Source organism: Phyllobates terribilis, unplaced genomic scaffold, assembly GCF_046119375.1.
Source record: "Phyllobates terribilis strain yellow unplaced genomic scaffold, ASM4611937v1 Scaffold_3__8_contigs__length_932513732, whole genome shotgun sequence".
Lineage (NCBI taxonomy): Eukaryota > Metazoa > Chordata > Amphibia > Anura > Dendrobatidae > Phyllobates > Phyllobates terribilis.
Genome location: NW_027362763.1, coordinates 225,046,381 through 225,059,098, shown reverse-complemented (window position 1 = coordinate 225,059,098; position 12,718 = coordinate 225,046,381).

The window sequence follows — 12,718 nt, the reverse complement described above, 5'->3', positions numbered from 1 at the left end:
TCAAGATACAGATAAACATGATTAGTAATTTTAAATCTGGTGGAGCTTATTATAGATGGCCTAATAGAATCAGTGCTGCACACTGCTACAAAGCCCAAATTATTTTCCAGCCAAGATACAGATAAACATGATTAGTAATTTGAAAGCTTAAAACGGTTGGTAGGGTGATTTTAACCAATCATCAAGCTTTTACTCTCCCCAGGATGACACAGGGTTAGAAAAGTCGTTTCAGATCCATGATTTGTTCATCTTTATGAACGTGAGTCTGTCTACATTATCAGTGGAGAGCCGCGTGCGCTTATCTGTCAGCACACCACCAGCAGCGCTGAACACACAGACAGAACGCTGGCTGCGGGGCATGACAAGATCTCCAAGGCGTAAGTGGCTAGCTCCGGCCATTTATCCAGATTGGAAGCCCAAAAAGAGCAAGGGTCCAGTGACACAGTCGTGGCTTCAATGTTTACTTGGAGATACTCCTGTACCATCGTCTCTAGGCGTTGACTATGTGTCAGACTTCTTGTCTCCTGTGGCCTTGCAAAGGATGGGCTAAAAAAGTGGTGAAATGATTCCGCAAAATTGATGTTACCAGCAGATACTGTGGTTCTGTTACGGTTTGAGTGCTGAACACTTGACGGTCCCACGGTTGGCAAGTTGGAACTGTGAGATTCACTACGTGCACCACTGGTATTTTGTGGAAAAGCACATGTAAGATTCTGCAACAGTCTCTGCTGATACTCCTGCATGCGTGCATCCCTTTCTATGGCAGGAATAATTTCTGCAAATTTACTTTTGTACCGGGGATCTAACAGTGTGGCAACCCAGTAGTCAGGATTATTTCTAATTCTCACAATTCGAGGGTCATGTTGCAGGTAGTGCAGCAAGAAGGCACTCATGTGTGTTGCGCATCCAGGAGCACCAAGTCCCTGTTGTGTTGGTGGCGAGGTAACAATCATGCTTCCTTCCTCTGTCCTCTCCCCCCAACCTCGCAAAACAGAAATGTGATCAAGGTCTCCCTCATCTGATGAGTCTTCCATCAGTTCGTCCTCCACTTCTTCCTGGGCTCCTGCACCTTCCTCACTAGTTTGGCTGCTACCATGCGCCCTGGTAAAACCATCTCCCCCACCCTCACATGCCTGCCGCCTTGGTGCTGCCGACCGTCTGGACCTTGCAGATGTTAGCCCTTCCGCATACAACTCCTCCTCCTCTACTTCCTCCACCTCCTCTTGTGCCACCACCTGACTCCGAATTCTGTTTAACATGTGCTCCAGCATGTAAATCACCGGAATAGTCATGCTGATAATGGCATCGTTAGCACTAAACATCTTCGTCGCCATTTCAAAACTGTGCAGAAGGGTGCATAGGTCCCTGATCTGAGACCACTCCTCCAGCGTGATTTGCCCCACCTCTGGATCTCGTTGGCCCAGGCTATACGTCAGAACGTATTGCACCAGGGCTTGTCGGTGCTGCCACAGTCGCTGCAACATGTGCAGAGTTGAATTCCACCGGGTAGGCACATCGCATTTTAGCCGGTGAAGTGGCAGGCCCAACGACTTCTGTAGAGATGTAAGTCGCTGAGCTGCGGGATGCGAACGGCGAAAGTGAGCACACAGCGACCGTGCCCTCTGCAGAAGTCCATCTAGTCTGGGATAGTGGGCTAAAAATTGCTGGACAACCAGGTTCAACACGTGAGCCATACAAGGCACGTGTGTGACATTGCCCCGGCGAAGGGCCGCACCCAGGTTTGCAGCATTGTCGCACACGGCCTTCCCTGGTTTCAGGTCCAGTGGAGACAACCATTCATGAAATTGGTTCTCCAGAGCTGACCACAACTCCTCAGCTGTGTGACTCACATTTCCCAGACATTTCAATGTAAAAACCGCCTGAGGACGTTGAGCCCTACTGCCAGCATAGTAAGGAGGTGTGCAGGATCCCTTCTGCGCAGTTAGAAAGCTTGTGGCATGACCAGACAGGCTTTGGGTGCAGGTGGAAGACCGAGAGGAGGTTGAGGAGGCAGAAGCAGTGGAGGAACTTTGACATAAAGAGGATTGACGCACAACTCGTGGGGACGGCAAGACTTGGACAGCAGCCCCTTGTCCTGCTGTCACCATAGTTACCCAGTGCCCAGTCAGCGACATGTAACGCCCCTGTCCATGCCTACTCGTCCAAGTGTCTGTGGTGAAATGCACCCTGTCACACACAGAGTTTCTCAAAGAAGCGGTGATGTTGTGTGCGACATGCTGGTGGAGCGCAGGCACACTTTTCTTTGAGAAGTAGTGCCGACTGGTCATCTGGTACTGGGGCACTGCGACGGAAATAAGGTCTCGAAAATCCTCTGTGTCCACCAGGGGGAAAGGCAGCATTTCTGTAGCCAAGAACTTGCAGATGGTGAAATTCAACCTCTTAGCTTTCTCATGGCTAGGAGGAAATGGTCTTTTACTTGTCCACATCTGAGGGACCGAGGGCTGGCTATTGTGCTTAGACGGGGTTGATAAGGGTGTCCCCGGCAAACTGCCGGTCTGTGAGGAAGATGCAGGCGGACATGTTAGGTTGCCTTGATCCAAAGGTGGTGCTATCGATGTCGGACAGCGTTCAACACCAGCTGGTGTTACCACCTCCAAAGAAAATGATGACCTGCCAATCACGCTGGCTGTTGCGGGTAAAGAGGTGGCAGGTCTGCGCCCCAAAACAGGTGTGACTGCTGTCCCCCCAGTCACAGAGGATGAAGAGGCCGCGGATGCACAAGATATGGCAGAGGGTGGTTGGCCCGGCCGGCTAGGCCGCATTGTAGCACACTGAGCTTCCCACTGCAACTTATGCTTCATGTCCATGTGCCGGTTCATGCATGAAGTACTCAAACTATGTATTTTTTGGCCTAAACTTAGCTTTTGCTGACAAATGTTACAGATAACACGAGTTGGGTCATCTTTATCGATCTGAAAAAATGCCCAGGCTATGCAAGGCTTAGCACCCATGCGACCTGAAGAGCCACCACGACTTGTGGTGAGAGGCAGAGTTGTGTTTGAGGATGCAGTTGTTGACGTGCTTCCAGTACTACGTCTCTGTCCAGGAAGGCGCAACCTGACCTCGTCGTCACTAGCATCTTCCTCCACCTCCTCTGCTGACCTCATCTCTTGGCTGACTGTGGGTTGACAGTAAGTGGGATCTCCAACCTCATCATCATCACCCTGTGCGTTATCACACCCGTCGTCCTCAGAGCCAACCTGTTCCTGCCCTGACAAAAAACTAAAGTTGTCGCTCCAATCAGGTATTTGAGTCTTATCATCGTCTTCCTCATTGTCTCCACCAACAGGAGTTACAGTTTGGGATTGAGGGTCTACATTATGGTGAGAACCTTCTGCGTCTGGTCCTGGATCCGACCCATAAAGATTCTGGGCATCAGTGCAGATCATTTCCTCGTCTGGATTCACAGAAGCGCTGGAGTCGACCTCTGATTCCCAGGCTATAGTATGAGTAAACAGCTCTGCAGACTCAACCATCTGTTCTACCTCATACTCAGACGGGCAGCTGGAGATTTGGGAGCTGTGAGGAAGCAAGTGCGATTGGGGTGACACCTTTGAGGACTGGAGTATTTGTGATGTTGAAGTTGATGTGGAGGAGAGCCCACTTAAAGGAGCACTTGATATCCGTTGAAGCACCTGCTGTTTTTGTGCCTCATCTGGAATTTGTAGCGATTGGCGTGGCCGTAAGAAAGGGATCTTATCACATTGTACGCTAAAAGAAGTAGACATTTTAGTTTGGCTGGAAGATGGTCTTTCTTCTGCAGATGTTACTGTTGCTTTAACACCTACCCCACGGACACAACCTTTTTTCCCCTTCCCAACACGCCTATTCCCCTTTCCACCAGCAGTAGGCCTTTTTCCACTCATATTGGTGGTTAACTAATTAACAACTCTGGAGTTGTTTGCACAAAAAAACAATGGATGGGAACCGAGCAGAGCTGAGTGGCCAAACTGTGGTATTAGGCCAAAACTATTGGCTGAGTTAGATGCAGAAAAAAATTATATTCAATTTGCAACCTGATGGAGGTCAGTATAGATGGACTAATAGAGAAAGTCCCACACACTGCTAGAAGGCCAAATATTTTTTCAGAGCTAGATGCAGATAAAAATTATTTTTAATTTGCAACCTGATGGAGGTCAGTATAGATGGACTAATAGAGAAAGTCCCACACACTGCTAGAAGGCCAAATATTTTTTCAGAGGTAGATGCAGAAAAAAATAAATTCAGTTTGCAACCTGATGGAGGTCTGTATAGATGGATTAATAGAACAAGTCCCACACACAGCTAGAAGCAAAATATTTTTTCAGAGGTAGATGCAGAAAAAAATATATTCAGTTTGCAACCTGATGGAGGTCAGTATAGATGGACTAATACAACAAGTCCCACACACAGCTAGAAGCCCAATATTTTTTCAGAGGTAGATACAGAAAAAAATATATTCAGTTTGCAACCTGATGGAGGTCTGTATAGATGGATTAATAGAACAAGTCCCACACACAGCTAGAAGCCCAATATTTTTTCAGAGGTAGATGCAGAAAAAAATATATTCAGTTTGCAACCTGATGGAGGTCTGTATAGATGGATTAATAGAACAAGTCCCACACACAGCTAGAAGCCCAATATTTTTTCAGAGGTAGATGCAGAAAAAAATATATTCAGTTTGCAACCTGATGGAGGTCAGTATAGATGGACTAATACAACAAGTCCCACACACAGCTAGAAGCCCAATATTTTTTCAGAGGTAGATGCAGAAAGAAATATATTCAGTTTGCAACCTGATGGAGGTCAGTATAGATGGACTAATACAACAAGTCCCACACACAGCTAGAAGCCCAATATTTTTTCAGAGGTAGATGCAGAAAAAAATATATTCAGTTTGCAACCTGATGGAGGTCAGTATAGATGGACTAATACAACAAGTCCCACACACAGCTAGAAGCCCAATATTTTTTCAGAGGTAGATGCAGAAAAAAATATATTCAGTTTGCAACCTGATGGAGGTCAGTATAGATGGACTAATACAACAAGTCCCACACACAGCTAGAAGCCCAATATTTTTTCAGAGGTAGATGCAGAAAAAAATATATTCAGTTTGCAACCTGATGGAGGTCTGTATAGATGGATTAATAGAACAAGTCCCACACACAGCTAGAAGCCCAATATTTTTTCAGAGGTAGATGAAGAAAAAAATATATGCAGTTTGCAACCTGATGGAGGTCAGTATAGATGGACTAATACAACAAGTCCCACACACAGCTAGAAGCCCAATAATTTTTCAGAGCTAGATGCAGAAAAAAATTATATTCAATTTGCAACCTGATGGAGGTCAGTATAGATGGACTAATAGAATGATGCTATGCCCAAAAGATTTTACTTCCCTAGGTGCAGTAAAAAAATTGGTATTCTATACACAGGTGGTATATCTTGCAACACAGATAGGCTACTCCACTGACTAACACACTCTGCAATAGGCCAAAAAGGATTAGCTTTGCTAGATTCAGCCAAATGCTGTGAAAAAAACTTGCACAGCACTGGCACAGACCTGCCTGGCAAAAACTGATAGGAACTGATGTAACCTAGTCCTGAAAAGGACTCCAATTACAATTAGTCTTTACTCCCACAATCTATCTATTTAAGAGCACAGACCTGCCTGATAAAAGTCGTAGGAAATGCTGTAACCTAGTCCTTAAAAGGACTGCAATCACAACTATTCCCTACTCCCAAGCTATCTGTAGATTTGTGCGAAAATTGGCTTGAAATTAACAAGGTATAGCGCACACAGCAACAGCGGTGCCGTCTAACACGCAGCTGCAGCAGTGAGAAAATGGTGGCGACGGGGAAAATGGCTTGGTTTTATAGGGCAAGGACATGTGACATACACTGCCAATGACGCATGCCCTTGCTTGTGTGAAAAAAAGCACTTCGCTCCGTGTGTGCGCTGCTGATAGGCTGACAGATTGCACCTCCCCACTGTAAATGTGGGAAAGAGAAAAAAAAATGGAGATCTTCAATGTTCCTGCAGAGATCCATCACCTGCCCCTCCCCCCACCCCGCTGTACACTCAAACTGCGTATTAACATTAATTTTCATCATTACTGAGAAAAAATCCAGTTATGATTTTGGTGCACGAACAGTTATCGAACATAACCTCGAACAGCCGAATTTTTCTCAAATTGTTCGTGTTCGCCGAACGGCTCGAACACCGCCCTAAACAGCTCGAATTTGAGATTGGCGAACAGTTCGAGTAGAACAACGCTCATCTCTATTCACAAGTCCTCAGACAGTTCTTTGGTCTTCTTTCTTTTCTCCATGCTCAATGTGGTACACACAAGGACACAGGATAGAGGTTGAGTCAACTTTAATCCATGTTAACTGGCTGCAAGTGTGATTTAGTTATTGCCAACACCTGTTAGGTGCCACAGGTAAGTTACAGGTGCTGTTAATTACACGAATTAGAGAAGCATCACATGATTTTTCAAACAGTGCCAATACTTTTGTCCACCCCCTTTTTTAGGTTTGGTGTGGAATTATATCCAATTTGGCTTTAGGACAATTCTTTTTGTGTTTTTTCATTGAAGACAAATTAAATGAAGATAATAATACCAAAGAATTTGTGATTGCAATCATTTTCAGGAAGAAACTGAGTATTATCTGACAGAATTTCAGGGGTGCCAATACTTTTGGCCAGCACTGTAGTTCCGAATTCCGTAGATGGGTAACCGATACTAAGTGGAATGACATGGCTCTCAGAAGCCAATCTTGTCAGGGTCTTTCAGAAAGGTTGAAGGATGCCTTGGCAGTTTACAAAACCCTGGGTCCTTGGAAGCTGCCATGTCATTAGCTATACGCCTAGACAGACATCTTCGGGATAGGTGAGTGAGACCACCTTCTCCTGTGCCCCTTTTAGGGGCAACGCCCCATTGCTGGTGGCTCAGTCTGGGGTGAACCTGTACTTATGGATTTGGAGGAACCCATGCAGTTATGGGGAGCTACTGCGTCGCATATTTCTCAAAAATTCCGCAAGAGAAAGGGGGTATTTTTTTGTGGTAAAAAGGGACATTTTATTGGGGTCTGTCCCTCGGTTCCTAAGCAAAAAGGAACATCTGGAACTCGATTGACTCTGGTAGTGTGGGGCTGGATAATCAGGGGGCGTGTTTGTCTTCTAGATGCAGTTCTTGGTTTGTCCTGACTGCAGATGTGGCGCTAGAGAGCAAGACTGAGCAAATTTCTGTGTTTGTGGATAGTGTAGCTGGAGTCAGCATGGTTGATGCTGAGTTTGTGAGAACTCATGGGCTTACTTGTTGTACGTTAACTAAGCCCATCCCTATTTATGCCCTCGACTAAGCGTCACTTTCACAGAGATGTCTAACACAGATTGTACATGATATAAGACTGAGGTTAGGGCCCCTTCATTATGAAGTAATTCCTTGTTATGTCCTGGAGGGCCTTCCCACTCCGGGTCTACCCTGATTGGCAGTGGATTGGCAATCCAAGGAAATTGTGGAATGGGGAGATTACTGTCATGAAAACTGCTTAAACATTTCCCTTTTCTTTGGTCTCTATGGAGACCTTACCTGCATTTTTGTCTGGTTCTGAGGACATATTTTCTCAGAAGGGCTGTCAGGATTTGCCTCCTCATCGTGCATATGACTGTCCGATTAACCTGATTCCCGGAGCTATACTACCCAAGTCCAGACTGTATAATCTTTCTGACCTGTATATGACATCTGATGTCTGTACACATAGTACAATATATACCATGGCATACTATCCTGAATATGACATCTGATTTCTGTAGTTACAGCTTATCCGTATACCAATACAGGTGAGCAAATCTATTCACAGGACCCTGGTCCAGCAGCCATGCCGGTAGTCCGTGGCCACCAGACAAGAACCCTGCACACCTCCTCCTACCTGCCAGCATCTTCTCTTATGATTTGCAGCCCTGTTGCAATGTCACTTTTGCAGGGTGACACACACATGACATCGCGCCAGGCTGCAAATTACAGGAAGAACCAAGTATTCCAGCAGATAGTAGGAAGTGCAGGGCTCCTGTCCAGCGGCCACCAAATACTTACCGAGCCCCCTTACCACGGTCCTGCAAATAAATTCATTCTTCTCTATATATCAGTCATATATTCTCAAGTATACTGCATAATATACTATATGCACAGACATCACGTTATATACAGTATAATATGCGGCTGATGTAAAATCTGACGTCCTGTAGTCTGAGTATAATATATAAATACCATCATATATTTTCCTGTTTGTACTGTCTAATGCCTGCAATCACAATATATCATATAACGGTCATGTATTCTCCTATATACTGTATGTGCTATATTATGTGCACAGATATCAGATGTTATATACAGGATAATATGCAGATGGTGTAATATCTGATGTCTGTAGTCATAGTATAATATATACCTTTATATATCCTGTATATGTATATTACATCTGATGACTGTAGTCAAACTATGATAGATACCATTATACCATCACATACTATGTATCTGGTGTCTGTGTCACATATTCTCCTGTATATTGATTGTGCTATACTGTGTGCACAAATTTCAGATGTATATACAGGATAATATGTGACTGATATATCCTACAATATGACCTTTTTTCATTCTTGTGGAGTTTGTGTCATTGGTGATTTGGATGAGCAAATATGTTTGGAAAAAAACAAACAAAAAAGGTATTCAGAGGTACAGTAAGTATGTCGTGCCCTATACTTATGTGTGGCCACCTTAACGCTAGGTATATTCTACCTAGGAACGTATTAAAAAGCACAGGGTACCCTGCTTCACTGCACTTCTAAAAACATATCCCTGGCTTAAAGATGGTAATACAGAAGCAGAGCGGGACCTTTAAATTCCTTTTTTTCTTTACATGTACTCACTTGGCAGTTTGCTGCAACTGTAACTTGAACAACCCTTAGGCTAGATTTGCACCATATTTCTAAATTTAACCAGGTCCATTATACAGAAAATATTCTGCTTTGAAGAAGCCTCCAATTAACCTATTTTCCCTAATCACGTGTAAATGTTAGTGTAGTTTAGTGTCGATGTGTTAATATACCCACCATCACCAGCTTCTACAGTATCCAGAGCTGTTCTGCTCCTCGTGTCGATAATTCAGACTCTCCGCATTAGGCCACGGCCCCACTATCAGTATTTGGTCAGTATTCAGTCAGTATTTTTTCTCAGGAGTCAAAACCAGGTGAGGAACAATCAGAGAAAAGGTATAATAGAAACAAGTCACCAATTCTGCATTTATCACCCACTCCTGGTTTTGGCTCCCACTCCTGAGAAAAAGATACTGACCAAATACTGATAGTGGGACCGTGGCATAATGCTTAGAGTCTGAATCGCTGTCACGTGACTCAGATGAGGAGCAGAACAGCGCTGGATATTGGAGAGAACGGCGATTGGTGGGTATATTAACACACTGACACTAAACTACACAATATTTACACAGGATTAGGGAAAAAAGTTAATGGCAAGCTTCCTTAAGTGGAATCAGCGCTGGCGTCACTGTCTCCACCTTCATACAAATTGAACATGAAGAAGAAGTCCGGGCTGCAGCTGATCTCTGACTTCCTCTTCAAGTTCAATTTGTGCGAAGGTGAAGACAGTGTCGCCAGCGCTGATTGGGCGCTAGAGGCACGTGTCCGATGAGGATGTTCGATGTATTGAGACCACTGAATAGTGAATTTCATACTGTAAGCACAATAAGGATGGGCCGCTGCTCATGGGCCACTACTGTCTGCTTGCCCCCCAGGACAAAATTTGCCAGCCAGCCCCTGAAAAGGGACATATCCGATCCTCATCTCCGCCTGTGGCAGCAGGGTTCTTCTTTGTTAAGAAAAAAGATGGGGTCTCCATCCCTGTTTAGATTTACGGAAATTGAATCAAATTACCGTCCGAGATCCTTATCCTCTTCCTCTGATTTTGGATTTATTCAACCAGGTTATGGGAGCTAAAGTGTTCTCCAAGTTAGATTTAAGGGGAGCCTATAATCTGGTTAGAATCAGAGAGGGTGATGAATGGAAAATGACTTTCAATACCCCTGAGGGGCATTTCGAGAGTTTGGTTATGCCTTTTGGCCTCACCAATGAACCTGCGGTTTTCCAGTACTTCATAAACAATATTTTCCACCATTTAGTGGGTAGGTTTGTCGTGGTCTATCTGGATGATATTTTGGTTTACTCACCTGATTTAGAGACACATCAGGATCATGTTAAACAGGTACTACAGATTTTAAGACATAACATACTATATGCCAAACTAGAGAAATGTGCTTTTGGATGGATCTGGAGAAGATCCGTGCTGTAATTGATTGGTACCATCCCGGGAACCTGAAGGTATTACAGCGCCTTCTGGGCTTTACTAATTTTCACCAGAAATTTATCCAAAATTATTCAGTAATTGTGAAACCCCTCACTGTAGTGACAAGAAACGGGTCAGATTTCTCTAAATGGTCTTTTGCCACCCAGCCGACTTTCTCCTCTTTAAAGAGATGTTTTGCCACAGCCCCTATACTCAGTCAACCCGATGTTTCTCAACCTTTCATCGTAAAAGCCGATGGGGGTTGGGGGTTGTGTTGTCTCATGGTCCGTCCCCTTGTAAATGGCGGCCATGCGCCTTCTTTTCAAAAAAGTTGTCTTTGGTCGAAAGAAATTATGATGTGAGTAATAAGGAGCTTTTGGCAATTAAATTGGCTTTCGAAAAATTGCGACATTGGTCGGAGGGGGCAGTCTATTTTATTACTATTATCACGGACCATAAGGACCTGTCATATCTTCTGTCTGCTAAACGTCTCAACCCTAGGCAGGCTAGGTGGTCTCTGTTTTTTACTAGGTTCAATTTTGTTGTCACTTTCTGTCCAGGGTTAAAAACATCAAGGCTATTGCTTTATCCCAGAGCTTCCCAGGTGGTAGTGACCATGAGAGCCCTGCCCCTATTTTGCAGAATGGGGTAGTCATTTCGGCCTTGTGCCCTGACCTGGAGGGGGAGGTGTTGGAGACTCAGGGGGACGCCCCTGTCTCTGGCCTTCGGGGAGGTTATATGTACTATGTAATATGCACCATAAAGTTATTAGGAAACATCGCAACTCTGTGCGTGCTGGTCATGTAGGTAGTAAGGCAACTGCGGACCTCCTTTATCATCGTTTTTGGTGGCTGGGGTTGCATTAGGATGTGATTTGCTTGCAGCATTTGTGCGCGTTCAAAAGTATTGCTTACCCGTCCATCTTGTTCTCTTCAGCCGCTGCCTATTCCTAGTAGACTATGGACACACTTGTCCATGGATTTCATTACTTACCAGTATCTGCAGACAAGACTGTGGTTCTGGTGGTTGTAGATAGGTTCAGTAAGATGGTACAGTTCATCGCATTACCGGAACTTTTGAATGCCAAGACTCTTGCTCAGGAATTCATTAATCAGATCGTGAAGCTTCATGAAGTTCTTTTTGATGTGGTGTCAGATTGGGGGACCCAGTTTGTTTCTAAAGTCTGGAAAACTTTCTGTACTTGACTGGGGGTGCAGTTGTCTTTGTGGAGACTTCGCTCAGAATTGGGCATCTTACTTACCGTTGGCCGAGTTTGCTATAAACATTGCCAAGAGTCTAGTGACTAGTGTTGAGCCACCCCCGTAGTGTTCGAGTTCGGTTCGGTTCGTCGAACACCCGTGTGTTCGCCGAACTGTTCGTCGAACTGTTCGTCGAACACCTTCGAACACCATTAAAACCAATGGCAGGCAAACAAAAACACATAGAAACACATAGAAAACACCTTCAAAAGTGTCCAAAAGCTGACAAACTGCTCAGAAGACATAACTAACACATGGAAAAGTGACAAGTACATATAGTCATGCGAAAATAAAAGAGGTGGAGGAGTAAAAGGAGGGGGAGACACAGATATAGGCATGTCATGCCCTTCTAAAATCCAAAAAGTGAGAAGCCGACACGGCCAGTCCGCTCCTGCCCGTGCCACCTCCGTGTCGCCGGGTTTGTGCCAGAGCCGCGGTGAACCCTGACGGCCAGCCCCCCTCTCCCAATACTGGTGCCTGTCCGCTGGTGGGTCGAGCGAGCCCCCCTGTGGTGGAGGCAGCTCTAAGCTTTTTAATTTAAATTGTCTCTCTAATTTGAATGAATACACTTTAAATCCATTTACAAGGATCTATTGGAGGGCAAGTCTCATGCCAGCAGCCGCGGTAATTCCAGCTCCAGTAGCGTCCACTAAAGCTGCTGCAGTTAAAAAGCTTTTATAAGGATCGAGCTCGGCTGTCCACCGCAAGGCATCCTACTGCCAGTCCCAGCCCCTATGCCTTGGGGTGCCTCCTGATACTCTTCACTAAGTATCCCATGGTCCCGAAGCATTTCCTTTGAAAAAATTAAGTGTCTAAACTACAGGTGGTGCAGCTTGCTTAACAACCGGGATAATCTGCTCACTAGCAGACACTGCTACTAGGCACAAAGTATTTCCTGGGCTAGATGCAGTTAAAAATTTGTAATTAGATACTCTCGTTGGATGCTGAGAAAGCATTCCATAGAGTCTCCTGGCACGCCATATATGATTCTCTTAAAAAGCTTGCGGTAGGGGTCTAGGGGACCTTTTTATAGCCAAAATCACGGCCCTGTATCGCAATACGTCACCTAGGCTGAAGATAAATGGAACTGTAGCACCC